Source organism: Vigna unguiculata, chromosome 7 (assembly GCF_037176805.1).
Source record: "Vigna unguiculata cultivar grain cowpea cultivar isolate G323 ecotype 2 chromosome 7, ASM3717680v1, whole genome shotgun sequence".
NCBI classification, from domain to species: Eukaryota; Viridiplantae; Streptophyta; class Magnoliopsida; order Fabales; family Fabaceae; genus Vigna; species Vigna unguiculata.
Window position 1 is genome coordinate 33,327,124 of NC_140798.1, and position 13,894 is coordinate 33,341,017.

The 13,894-nt window shown below is 25.6% G+C and overlaps 1 pseudogene; it reads left to right on the forward strand.

Annotated features, from left to right (window-relative positions):
- The first annotated feature begins 12,215 nt into the window (after nucleotides 1–12,215).
- On the forward strand, nucleotides 12,216–13,647 carry LOC114190766 (nuclear transcription factor Y subunit B-4 pseudogene; annotated as a pseudogene).
- The last annotated feature ends 247 nt before the right edge of the window (nucleotides 13,648–13,894 follow it).

The following is a 13,894-nucleotide window of genomic DNA, read 5'->3' on the forward strand; positions in this document are numbered from 1 at the left end:
AACATGAATTGAAAAAATAAAGCCGGAATCACATCACATCCAATTGGTAATTATTATGTTCTATTGAGGTCTGTCTTTTCGTACAAATAAATTGGCCTACTTTCTTGTAGATATAATTACTCGTATAGTATCCAGTTTGGGGCTAGTGTGTCAAATAGGTATCCGATTTTAAAAAAGTGTCAATTGCATCCCAATTTTTGAAAATTGCTTCAATTAGGTCCCTTTCAGACAGAGTTAGTCAACGTGCCATGTGTCAATCTGTGGTTTTTTAAATTTTTTTAATTTTTTTTAAAATTTTAAATTTTTTTTTATTTTTTGAAAAAAAATAAAAATGTCATGTGTCAAGTTTCTGTGTGTGTCACGTGGCATTGCAATGTCACGTGTCAGTATCACTATCATATGTCATTATGTTAATTTCGATTTAGTCCCCATTTATGTTTTTTCGTTTCAATTTAGTACCTACTTATGTGTATCTGATTCAATTTTGACCTAATCTTTTTTAATAATTAAAATATTTTTTTATAAAATTAAAAGTAATTAAGTATAAAAGTTTTACAACAATTAAATTATTGATATTTATATTAAAATTTAGTGGTAAAAGTCATTTTGTTAAGTCATTTTTAATAAAAAAAAAATTAGTATAACATTCATACCAATAGAAATTTTGGTTTAAAATTAGTAAGAGAGAATATTGTTCTATTTTGAAAAAAAAATAAAAATTAACAAAACATGAGTACTTAATAAAAAAGTAATTAATAAAGTAATATGTTAAAAATTCGTTTTTAATAAAAAATATTAGTATAACATTTATATATATAATAAATTTGGTCTGAAATTGAGAGAAACAATATAAATATTAGTACTTAATTTTGTAAAAATATTTATACTTAATTATTTTTAATCTTATAAAAAATGGATTACAAAAATATTTTAATTATTAAAAAAAAATTGGGACAAAATTGAATCAGATACACATACTTAGGTACTAAATTGAAACAAAAAGACATATATGGGGACTAAATCGAAATCAACACAATGACATCTGATAGTGACACTGACACGTGGCATTACAATGCCACATGACACTGACAATGCCACATGTCACACACAGGGACTTGACACGTGGCATTTTTTTTTAAATTAAAAAAAATAAAAAAAACCACTGATTGACACGTGGCACGTCAACTCTGTCTGAAAGGGACCTAATTGAAGTAATTTTTAAAAGTTGGGATGCAATTGACACTTTTTTAAAATCGAATACCTATTTGACACACTAGCACCAAACTGGGTACTATACAAGTAATTATACATTTCTTGTATTACTCTAAAATCAATAAGAACATACTTGAAATAGTTAATGTTGGCACCAAAAGTTTCAACCTTTTTGAGAAAATGTCTTATGACATTTTTAGCTTCAAACTTGTGTGACAAAATCATTTAATACAATTATCAATGTAGAAAGAAATATTTGTCAGCATTGGCTTACAGACAAGTTTTTATAAAAAGAAATGTATATGTTACCTAAAATAAATATATTGATATTTTATAACTAAAATATTTGATTTTGTTGTTTAGCAAGTCACTAAATGCTTTTATTTTTTTATTTTTTAGATACCGAAAATTATTTATTTTAATTAAAAACCTTATCTATTAGCAAATGAAAAATATGCATCGGTATATAATCCTTATTTGCAACCGAAAAATTACTCATATTATATATATATATATATATATATATATATATATATAATTTTAGAGATATTAATTATTAATATATTTCGATCACTAAATTGTCTTTTATATTTTGAGGTGACCAATTTTTAATAACGATTAATGATCAAAATTTTAATGGTTATTTAATGACTAAATTAAAAGTTAGTCGTCAAATGTGTGGGGATTAGGATTTTCACTACCATTATTCTTTTATTGCAATTTCGGTTGTTAAAGATTTTTGTGACCAATTTAACCATTTTAGCAATGAAAAAAAATGGTCGCTAAATTTTTTTTTTTTTTTTGAGGGTCCTAAATGTCATAATGTAATATATCAAATGATGATTGAGACATCTTATTAAGTGAAGTAAATGGTAATATTTTAAACTTAACAAAAGGACAAATCTAACAATTGAAATAGAAAAATATGTGGAATATAAAAACAAATTTTATGCTTGAAAGAGATATCTTTAAATCTAGAATGTCAAACAAAAAACATTTTTAAAGAAGCAATATATGAAAATAAAAAGGTAATCTGTACTAGTAGTGAAGGAAACAAAATTACAATTATTTTGTGAACAAGTTGAAGGAGACAACACTACAATCCTTCATAACATTACCAATTCTTGTAAGAATGTTTTTACTTGACATTCTAAATTTGGACATTTCTCTAATAAAGTACTTACACGTTTAAGTAATAATTTGTTTATATTCTGCATATTTTGTCTACTTTAAACTATTTAATTTGTCCTTTCACTAAATGTAGAAGATTATTTTTCACTTCATGTTGGGTATTTGACTCCTTTCTTATGTGGAGAAAAGGTCCAAAACTTGAGAAATTCATGTCTCACTTAATCTAATGGAGAGGGGATTGAAAAAGAGACAAAAAAAGTAGAGTCAAAATCCACTTAGAACCCTAACACATTAAGAGAGAGAGAGAGGATGAAGGAAAAATTTGTTCACAATTTTTATGGAGCTGCCACTGTAATTGACATTGCAGATTCATTCACATGTGTTGAAACTTTCACAACAAGTTCAGAACACAATGTTCTTTATTCTAACATGTCGGATCATCGGTACGAGGTCTGTGTCGGGAGAAATTGATTTCACACTGCAATAGTATTTTTTTTGAGGTTTTTTCTTCTCTTTGTTCTTCTCTATTTGCAAGCTTTGTTGCTTTGTTGTTTGGTTGGGTGTTAGCACTAATTTGTACAGTTGATTAAGACTCAATTATACTCTTATTGATCATAGTGGAGCTATTTCTTTGGTCTGAACGACTTGTGGTTTTTACTCTTGCATTGAGGGGTTTTCCACGTTAAAAATCTTAGTATTTTTATTTGTCATTATGGTGATTTATTAGTGTTGTTCTTTGATAGTTGCTTCTCATATATTCTTGCAAGTGAGGGAAAATTATATTCGTTGCATTCTCTGATAAATTAGTTGTGTTGCTATTTTTCCCATCACTTCACTCAACCATGTGAAATCAAATTCATATATGTCCAATATTTATAAAATTCATTTACATTTTATCCATATACTATCATGAATACATATACAACTCATTCACTAAACTTATACCATAATCAAGCGTTTAACTCTTTGCCCGTTGGCTATCTCTCATGTCATCACTCATTGACATCAATATCACAAACATTTGACTCAATCTTCAGAAGACACGTGATGAATTCAATTCAAAAGACTACAATCACATTACCTTCACTAGGTTATCACCATAACTAAGCTACATAATAGAAGCACATCCATTGATGTGACATTATGACCTACCAAACATGGTTATTTTTCACACCATATACTAGGTTATTAGAGTTTTTTTCGATTCTCACCACCTAATATTTTTCTCTATGGGAGTTTAATATTAGTAAAGTCAATACATATCATACAAAATCTCACATTCAATACACTACCTAAATATCTCAACATAGTTAATATTCCCTCTACGAAAATAACTATGTATACAATACACCACATGTCATTATAACATACACTCTAATTAAATTTAGGATAATGATATTTTAACTCACTTTTTTTGACTCACTTTTAATTTACTACTTCAATCACCATTAAATTATTTATTTTGATTTTTTTTAATGATGTGATGTGATGATCTAATTAGAATGATGAGTTAAAAGTGGATAAAAAAAATGCATTAAAGTATCATTATCCTATCCTTAAATTTATATTTCATTCAACTTCATACATATTTACATCATACATTTCAAATTCTACACATAATGTATATCATCAATCACATACTAATTCATACACTCGCATATCAAATTTATATTTAAAATAAGATATTTTAACATAAAAATAAACAACAATAAATTTCAATTCACCTGTCATACACTATAATAATATTCAAGTATAATACCTTTACAAATATATAAAAATTTGATGAAATATAAACAAATTTAGTGTTTAGAAATTTAAATTTTAGAAAATATTATCTCCGTTAAACTTTTGTCCACTCACCTAACAAATAAACACTTGTTTAAATTTACTCGGTCACCATTTTTCTCCATAAGTCAAAGGTAGGCTTGGTCAACGACCTTTTAATTTTCCAAAAAAAAAACTCTCTAATTTGCATTAAATTAATAGTTACCCAATGATTAAATTTTCAAATGTATGAACTTCACTCTACAAACAAAATGGTTGCCCAACAATTCCATGCCAAAAACAGTTCTACAGTAATCCGAGATCAAAACGATATTTTCAATTGTATAGTCTAAGATAATATTATTTAATTTTAGAGTATGCAATTTAAAATTTATTCTAGGATTTTATAATCTAAAACTAATTTCAATTATATATTTCAAATATAGTTACAGATTAATTATGAAATATTATGGCATAGTCATCGTTTCATATTATGGAAGTACGTAGGAGAAAAAAAATTAGAGGAGTGCAAAAGAAAAACTATTGAATATTGGCTCGTCACTTTTATTTTGGGAACAAAAGGCCAGACTCAACTAAAATTGAGAGGTAAACCTTGAATCAGCCCGACTATAAGAAACAGTATAATAAAAAATAAAATATGATACGTTAACATCTAAATTTTGACAAATTTATCTTATATCCTAAAGTGATATATTCTAAGTGACTTTCTATTTTTTATTTTCTAATCTCTCTATAAATCACTTAAAAGATGTCACCTAAGATTGTAAGAAAAAGTTATCAAAATTTAGTTGCCAAAATATAATTGTCCATAAAATAAATTCAAGAAAGATAAAGAGTCAACTTCAAACTTTGGCAACAAAGCAAATTTGAATTTGAGTTAATGTTGAGTTGAGTTGAATTTAATTGGAACTAAAAAAAGAAATAATTACACTTTTAATTCAATTGCAATTTGATAAAAAAAATTTGATTAAATTATGTATTTACTCCAAATTTTCGTAGTAAAATATCGATTTGGTCCCTCTATTTTTATTTATCTCAATTTGGTTTTTATGTTGGAAAATTTGATGCGATCAAGTCCTTTTTCGTTAGTGGTGTAGTAACAGTGTTGAAGAGGTCACTGTCAGTTCTAGGGATGGCAACGGGGCGGGACGGGGACGGGTTTCACTATCCCATACCCATCCCCGTAAAAAAAATTGATCCACATCCCCATACCCAAATCCAACGGGTGTCAAACTTTTGTCCCATCCGCATCCCCACCGGGTAACGGGTATAATCTCATACCCATACCCGTACCCGTTTACTTACTACTTTAATATTAATTTTAACTAATTTTTATAAAATAATAAAAATTACGGTAAAGGAAACATAATATTATCAAATATTCAATATTAGGAGTATGGTTATTTCTTTGATATCAAATACTTTGAAATAAATTATAATTGTTTACATTTTACATTAGAATACCAAATAAAATTTAATGAGAACCAAAACATTTATTAAATTTGCAAACATTAATGAAACCTAGTTGATAAACTTTAAAAATATTTTTTAAAAAAACTATAAAAGGAAAAAATATTTTTAAAAAAATATAAAAGGAAAAAAATATTTAAATTAAAATATATTTTAAATGTTTGTTTACTTCAATTTTTTAAATTATAATGAATTTATATTTTATACACTAATAAAAGTTATAATACATCACTTGATCAAAATGATGCAAAGAACAAATAATAAACATAATAATAAAATTTTAACATAGATGTTGTATCTTTTGAACCACAATATATGTTGGATGGTGGTAAAAAATATTCATGGCAATTACATTAAATTTTTATATTATAGTAAATAAAAATTATTTATACAATTATATTCTTTGTTTTCAATTGTTATATAAATCGATTAAAATTATTTTAAAATTTGAATTAATATAATTGTTATTTTTATACTAACTCAAACATTGGATAGAAATGATTTAACTTTACACATTTAAAAAGTATATAATTATTTGAAATATAAATTCAAATAAAATAATAATATTAAAGTATAAAGTAATAAAATATCAATATAATTTATTGATTTTTTTTTCTATTAGCATTATTTTCTATTAAAAACTTTAAAACAATTTTAAATAAAGTTAAATGTAATATATAAATTTAAATAAACTTAATATTGTTAAAAATATTTACTATAAATATCAATTTTGATAGAAATATTTGTGTACCATTTGCATAAAAATTAAATTTAATTTCAATCTAGTGAGGTACAAAATTGCTCAATCTTTATAAAATTTGGGACTAAATTAAGACAAAAACAAAAATACAAGAACCAAATTGAGAATGAGAGAATGACACATAGCATAACAGTGACACGTGGCACCGCCAATGCCACATCACACTGTCATTGTCACGTGGCACGACATTTAGTTGACACGTGACAATTTTTTTTTTAATTTAAAAAAAAAATCTAAGAACTGACATGTGACATCTTTCTAACGCTATTACTATACTATTAAGAAAGACTTGATTGCATCAAATTTCTCAAAGTAAAGATCAAATTGAGATAAATAAAAATAGAGGAACCAAGTCGATATTTTATTATGAAAATGAAAATCAAATACATAATTTAACCTTTTTCTTTTAATTATATGTAAAGAAAAATGGTCAAACATATTATTACGATTTTTTAACTAAAATTGAAACACATTCGAAGAAGTAATCATACCTTACCTCTTAACCAAGTTAAATTGATCTAAGGTGAAACGAATCGGGTTTACGAAAATAAAACTTTGACATTATAATTTAAGAATATTTATTTAAATTTTAAAAATAGTTCTGATAGGAGAATATGTTTTATTAAATTTTTTATATACTACAAAAATCATCAAATAGCAAGCAATTAATATTGAGATTTAAAATAATTAGTAATTATATTAATTAGGTTTAATTACTCATTTTCTCTCCATTTTGGTTGAAAAGTTGGAAATAGAATCTCCACTTTTATTTGATAGTTTAATTATTCTTTTGTTTATTGTGTTTTGTTAGAAAGTGTTAAGTCAATACTTTTGTTTTTTTTTCAGTCTCAATTTGATTCTAACTTTTTTAATTTGATTTAATTTGGTCTTGATTTTTTTAAAAGTAATTCAATTTAGTTTTTGTTGCTAGTTTTTCACAAATAGTATTAAAATCAGTTTCATATATTAATTTGTTTCTTTTTTCATTTTTAAATTTTTTTTACACGTGTCATCACTTCACAATTGTCTTGTGGCACAGTCAATGTCATATGATAATAGCGGTGCTACATGGAAGAATCTCAATTTGGTACCTACATTTGTTTTTTAAATTTAATTTAGTCTTAATTTTTCTAAAATTGAAGTAATATTTTTCATTTTTAAATTGAAATAAAAATTATTTTTTTACAAATCTTATGCTAATAATTTTACTAAAATTGATATTTTTATTAAATATTTCTGAAAATATTTTTAAATTAACTTTAAAATTTATACGAAATTGAAAGGACAACAATTATAAAATAATAAAATAAAATATTTAATTTAGGAGAAATGACGAGTAAATATATATATATATATATATATATATATATATATATATATATATATATATAAGATTATATAATATATCTGTTATGAAAATAGGTCAACATTTCTATTAGCAAGATTATCACACATGTTATACTATTTCTATCATGTAACATAACATTAAACCTGATATGTGAACAATAAAAAAAATAAAAAAATAAGAGAAAATTATGAACCGATACGTAACATGTATTTAATATATTTATGATGTTGTAATCATATAAAATAAAAATATATTGGTAAAAGAAAACAACTATAAGAATATCACACATTTAACTCTAATCACCTTGCAGCAAAAGTCTTCCAAAACTACTGAGAAAATTAAAAAAAAACTTACAAGATATAGACTGAGAAAAAACTTAATGAATTCATAACAGAGATTTGAAAGCAATAATTACTATAACACATGAAACCAAACGAAGGAGAGGAGATTTGCAGCAATACAGAATGAAAGAAAGGTGCTTGTGTTGTAGACCGAGCAGTGGCAGTGAGGAACGAATATGAATGGCAAGCTAAAATCCAAATCAAAGTTTCTTCTGCACAAAATGGCAATTAAGTTTTAATCTATGTATTTATTGTCTTGGAACGTGGAACATTGAATTTTGAGTATTGTGCATCACTGAATCATTGTCCAAGTAAAACAACAACTGGATAAAACAAATAAATTAACCACGGTCGTTTTTGTTTAGAGAATTTCCCCTATACTACTTCAAAATAATTACGTTACCTCAGCAGTTTTAAAGTCGAAATATTTATGTTCCTATTTAAACCAAACCTAGCATAAGATGTACCAACGTTTGGAAGCATGAGACAAACGTTGTGTTAGAGATTCGCTCATCAAGTACAATCCAAAATGGAGACCAAACACTCAAAACAAACCCCACTTTCAACCACGTTAATACTTGTTTTTATTTTAATCTATCTAATACTCTCATATTTTAAAAAGAGTTTGAAATAATAGAAATCTATTTATATTTTTTACATTAAAAATACTTGAAACGTATTTTGAAAACAAAAACACAAATATTTTCAGTTCTAAATCAAATAACTCTTTAAATATGTACAGTGATGAATATATATATATATATATATATGCTTGTGATTAAAACTTACCATATCTGACTTTTCACATTATAGGTGTTAAAGCGAATTATCAATTTTGCATATTTTAATTCCAGCATTATTGATTTGGGAATAAATTGAAGGCATAATTAAGTGTTAAGTGAAATGAAGCTTACATTTTTCTTTCACTTTAAACTATAGATATTTATTATTTTTATATTTTTAATAAATAATATATATTTGTCTTATATTTCTAATAGGACGATAATCACTTATTTTATTGAAATATCATATTAACTAAAATTTAAACTTAAAATATGAAAATAAAAATTCAAGTTTTAAAAATAAAAGTTCAAAAATTTATAAACAATAATTAATTTTTTTTTGTTTTTATAAATTAAATAAGAGATGTTAGTCAGAAACATACAAAAATATAACAGTTATTTATTAAAAGCACATAAGTATTTCATATTTACTTAAAAGTTTAAGCCACTTAAAATTAGACACGAGTAACACACTAACTAAATTTATTATACTTCTCATGACGACATTCAACCTTTCTTTGACTACAATGTATAGACGTTGGATTCAAAATCAGATTTTTAAATTCATAACAAAAAAAATAAAAAAACTCAGAGTTTATAAATATCTTACTTTCCAACACTTCTAAATAGTGTCTTTTGAATTGTAATTTACTTATTGTTTTGTTCCGGGCATCTCGATCATAGAAAGCTTGACATCACCAAATTCTTAGATAATTAAAGTTTGGTTTGTTTTGAACCACACATTTACTTTAATTAGAAAATAAAATATCTAGAGAACACCAACTTCCTAAAATTTACTCCTTTTACAAATAAAATACTTAAATTGTAATTCATTCTCTCAAACTTTGTCTTATTTGTACATAGAACTTTCGAATTTTAATCTTGTTCCAATTAAAATAATTTTTTTATAGCAATAATAATAATTTAATAAAAAATTATTATGCTTTATTATTTATTAAGTCATTAATTTGTTATAATTTGATGCATTATTGCTTGAATAAAAAAATTCCTAGACTCAATATAAATACGTTCAACGTACCACGTACAATAATAAAAGATACTGAAAATAAAAATAGCAATCAATCTAACAACAACTAGTTAGAAGAAGAATTTGTGTAAAATATAGAGTTCATCATTTAAAAAACATTGTAAACATACATACATATATATATATATATATATATATATATATATATATATATATATATATATATATATATATATATATATATATATATTACATTTATTTTTGTGTTAATATGATACATCATGAGTGATGTAAATTCATGTTTTCCCATTACATAATTATTTGGACTATAGGAAAAGGTTGCCTATAATTAAGAAAAGGCGATAAATTAATAAGTTTTGGTTAAAATGCATGAAAGATCTTCTAGTGATTTTAGCTTGAATGTGTTTTACTTATCATGGATAATTTGATATCATTATTTCAACAAAACAAGCAATTTCACATAATTGCATACAAGTTACAATAGTCAATCGATAATCTTGCCATAAAGTTGAAAAAATCCAACCTTATACACATGCATTGAAACATACTTGTAATAAACAAGTTAAAACTTTTAGAAATCTGTTTTTTAATGTAAAATATATATTCTATCCCTTCATAATTGATTTTGAAACACCTTATATCCAACTATATATGCTCTTTCTACATTGATGAAATCTTGAACAAAATTGATGTAAAACAGTGTTGTAGCTACATTAATTCAAAAGCCAAAGTTATTAAAATGGTGAGATGTAACAGAACTTTTTCATATGTTGAGAATCTAAGCATCAATATTAGTTAATATTCAACACGAGAGAGTTCTAGAATCAGATAAAAAATAAAAAATCTAAGGAATTCGAATTTATAAAGAAGAAAATGCCATTGCCACAAAAAGATTATGAAAAACATAAATTAACCTAAAGCAAGAGCTATTATAAAAAGAATTATGTATGTAAAGACTTCTTTTTAGGTATGTTTAGGTCGGATCTGTCCCAGAACATGAAAATGCACAAATGTGCTCCACTTATATGAGCAGTAGGAACACTAAGATTATATTATTCTCCAATAACTAAACAAATTATGGATTAAAAATGATTTGTATTGTACCTTAACTCATAAACTTTGATTCTAAAACACAAAAAAATTCATAGTACAAGTGGTCTCAGATGTAGAATATGTGATTTATAGTGTGCCACTCAGCTTTATGCCCACCCAAAATAGAAAGTAAATGGCAGACTTTCATATTTTTAAGCAGATTTCCCCAGGAAAACTGCAATCACATACATATATGCCATTTAATTCATGAATTATCATTAAAAATTATCATTGATTTTGTCATCTTTTTTCTCGTATCTTCTGCCATCTTAAGTCAAATTATGTTGTAACCAAAAGATTCTTAAAAACAAATTATTTGAGTTCATTTTTGTCATCTATTTCAACTTTAAAACAATTATATGAATATTGTTGTAAATGATGATGTCTCTATTTAATTATCTGAAGGATATATGCTCTGTACTTTACTTGGATATATATATATATATATATATATATATATATATATATATATATATATATATATATATATATATATATATATATATGCAAGAGAATTTTAGAGCTTTTTTTTTCTTCTTTAAAAACTGATGTAATATTACCATACTTATATTATTTATTTATATTTTAGACAATTTATTTTTTCAACAAAATAAAAGCTATATAATACTAATAATATGTGTTTGAAAAAGATTCAGCTAGCTTTTAAAATTCTTTATTATTAGCTAAAAGGTTGTTTGACTATATTTAGTATTTAGTAAACAAAATTATTTTAAGTATTGTTTTAGCTTTCTCACTATTTTATTATCTTTTTATCCTTAAAATATTAATTAAATTTTATTCTTTTCTTTTCAAAAATTAGGATTCTATTATTAATTTTTACACGTTTTTCTATCTTAGAATAAATATTTAATGCACAAAATTAAAACTGAAAAATTTAATTAAAATAATTCATCTTTAAAAATTACAAGGAAAAAAGAAATTAAAATTATCAAAAATATTTTTCCGATAAAGTTAGGTTAAATTTATGATCATATTTATTTGTGTAATTTTATATTTATTAATTAACTATAGTACAAATTTCCATTATTAGGTAACTCTTTTTTTTTTTCATGTAATTTTAAGCTTTCAATTTTTCTATTGCTAAACATAAACATAAAGACAACTAATTTCATTTTGAACTCGAAAAACTCATCATTGCCTAAAATTTATTCATCTTTTTCATTTATTAATCTAACATGATACACTACCATATTTTCATGAAAAGACCTAATTAATTCCTTTGATATATGTTCCGTTACAATAAACATACCAGCATTTTCACATGTGACATTTGTATCGTGTTTCACAAATTGGCTTCAGTGACACAAACATGTATACACAGATAATCTATTTAAAACATTAAAAGTTTTTGTTCATACATAGATCAAAATCTAAGGTTGTGCACTGTATCCATGGATCAGGAGGAGCAAGATAAAGCTTTGCCCATTGCAAATGTGGGTAGAATCATGAAGCAAAACCTTCCTCCAAGTGCAAAGATCTCCAAGGAAGGGAAGCAACTAATGCAAGAGTGTGTTACAGAGTTCATAAGTTTTGTGACTGCTGAAGCATCTGACAAGTGTCACAAGGAGAATCGCAAAACCGTTAATGGGGATGACATCTGTTGGGCTCTAAGTTCCTTAGGGTTTGACAACTATGCTGAGGCCATAGCAATGTACTTGCATAAATACAGACAAGCAGAAAGGGAGAAAATCATTCACAACAACAAAAAATATGAAGGATCAGCAGCAAAATCTCTCAACCAAACTCAACTCATCCTTGCTCCTCCTCCTCCACCACCACCATCACTCTCTAGGGTTACTCATCACAAGGTTCAAAACCCTCCCACCACAGATCAATCCTAGTTTCTGTGCTTTTCTGAAGATCGACCAAGGATCACAAGAACAACCCTTCTAATTTTGTTCGATATTGTGAGGTAATTTTGCAACCTGCTCAAATAAGAGGACTTCCCCTTCTACCTACTTCAAACACTGTATTGATCAGCTTCTGTAATGTTGTATATGAATTATATGGGTGTTGATTAAGTTATGAATAGTAGCTCTAAATTTTCTACCATAATCATTAATAAAAGTGATCTGATTTAGCATGTGTTGTTGACGATGAAACGGGGCAAGACCCGTTTGCAGAAGGTGTTTACTTCCAAATGAAATCTTTCGGCTGATTATTATTTGCCATGAGGTTTTGTTAACAGAAGATTTCTTACATTCAATAAGAGTTAAGTCGAATTTTTTGTTGAATATGTAGGGTTGATGAATTTAGTTTCTAGCTAGATCCAGCTTATGTTCCTGGCTGTTATTAGTTAATTATACCAGTTAACATTTTCATTCATTTGAAAACGTAAATGTTTTACAAGTGATCTTATATGAAACAAAGGATTAATCAGTAACTGAGTTTCTGACAAACCAATAATAGAATCTGGTAATGGTAATGACAAACTAACATCTAACACATTCTCCAAACTTTGCTAGGTTTTGAAATGATTCAAAGGACAAGTACGTGTACTCAGTTCATAAATGAAATTCTTCTTAGCATTTTGGAACTTCAAAACTTCACTTTCTAGTTAAGGAATTAATCCATCCATGATATATACTTTCAATCCATATCATTTGTTCCAGAATTAATACAACCTTTCTGGTGGTGATTGATGTTAATTTATTTAGAACATTGTTTAACCTTAGCAAAATCTCAACATTTCCTTTCTACGTCTGCAATATGAAGTGAATAAAAAAAAGTTTATCAGTTCAACTAGATATGCTTGTGATTGATATCCCCAACTTCTCCTTAACTGATATTACACATCATGAATTGTTAAATATGCCACTATAAGGATTTAACTGCAGGAGAAACACAAATGCAAGTAAAACTTAGGCAGTAACAGTAAAAAGGCTATGTATAAAATAATCCAAGACATACATGTACTAGGTTTTGATTTTCTAACCCTAGAAC